Consider the following 1,537-nt stretch of genomic DNA (forward strand, 5'->3'; position numbering starts at 1 on the left):
GGGGGAAAAGACCTTGTCTATTCATCCTATCCATGCCCCTCATGATTTTATAAACCTCTAAGGTCACCCCCTCAGCCTCCAACTTTCCACAGAAAATATCCCCAATCTAGCCTCTTCTTATAACTAGATTTCCAGAGGGACGATTGTGTTTTACAAAACTGCTGGAAGATTTTTTTTAAAAAATTATTAATTTGTGGGACTTGTGCATCGATGGCTGGGTCCAGCATTTATTGCCCTGTTCCTAGTTGCCCCCTTGAGAAGGTGGGGAGAGTGAGCTGCCTTCTTGAACCGCTGCAACCCACCTGCTGTGGGTTGACCCACACTGCCCCTTCGGGAGGGAATTCCAGGGATTCTGACCCAGCCACTGTGAAGGAACAGCCGATATATTTCCAAGTCAGGACGGCAAGTGGTTCAGAGGGGAACTTGCAGGGGGTGGTGTTCCCATGTGTCTGCTGTCCCTTGTCCTTCTAGATGGAAGTGGATGGTGGGTTTGGAAGGTGCTGCCTGAAGAGACTCGGTGAGTTTCTGCAGCGCATCTTGTAGATGGTACACACTGCTGCAACTGACCAGCAGGGGGTGGGGGGTGGATGTGGTGCCAATCAAGCGAGGGCTGCTTTGTCCAGGATGGTGTCAAGCTTCTTGAGCGTTGTTGGGGCTGCCCCCATCCAGGGCAAGTGGGGAGTATTCCATCACACTCCTGACTTGTGCCTTGCAGATAGTGGGACAGGCTTTGAGGAGTCAGGAGGGGAGTTACTCGCTGCAGTATTCCCAGCCTCTGACCTGCTCTCATAGCCGCTGTGTTTTTGTGGCGAGCCCAGTTAAGTTTCTGGTCAATGGTAACCCCCAGGATGTTGACAGTAGGGGATTCAGTGATGGTAACACCATGGAGCATCGTGGGGTGGTAGTTAGATTGTCACTTATTGGACATGGTCATCGGCTGGCATTTGTGTGGCACGTATGTTACTTCCCAGCACAAGCCTGGATATTGTCCTGATCTTGTTGCATTAAACAGGTCACATTGAAAAACTGACAGAAAGGTTCGATGAGGGTGATGCCATTGATGTGGTGCACATGGATTATCAGAAGTGATTGCAGGATTATGATAACTCATCGTATTGTCAAACACCCCCCAGCAAATCTGCTGCCAGCTTGTGACAAGAACGCAGGCTTCAGAAGGCAGTAAGGTGTCGATTCTTTGACAGCGGCACTGCCTGGCATCTGAAGGGAAATGTGGGAACACACACACCAGCCATTACCAGTCCCTGATTATCCAGGGCTTATCATAGAATGCCTGCAGTGTGCAAGCAGGCCATTCAGCCCATTGAGTCCATACTGACCCTCCAAAGAGCATCACACCCAACTACCCTGTAACCCTACATTTCCCACGGCCAATCCACCCTAACCTGCACATCCCTGGGCACTATGGGACAATTTCCCACGGCCAATCCACCCTAACCTGCATATCCCTGGGCACTATGGGACGATTTCCCACAGCCAATCCACCCTAACCTGCACATCCCTGGGCACTATGGGACAA

At 50.9% G+C, this 1,537-nt stretch overlaps 1 protein-coding gene across 1 annotated transcript in view; it reads right to left on the reverse strand.

The window, feature by feature from the left end:
- Window positions 1-1,537, reverse strand: part of cs (citrate synthase) — a 16,620-nt gene that overhangs the window by 4,952 nt on the left and 10,131 nt on the right. The gene's annotated exons all lie outside the window — the stretch shown is intronic.

Source organism: Rhincodon typus, chromosome 41 (assembly GCF_021869965.1).
Source record: "Rhincodon typus isolate 14 chromosome 41, sRhiTyp1.1, whole genome shotgun sequence".
In the NCBI taxonomy this organism is placed as follows: Eukaryota; Metazoa; Chordata; class Chondrichthyes; order Orectolobiformes; family Rhincodontidae; genus Rhincodon; species Rhincodon typus.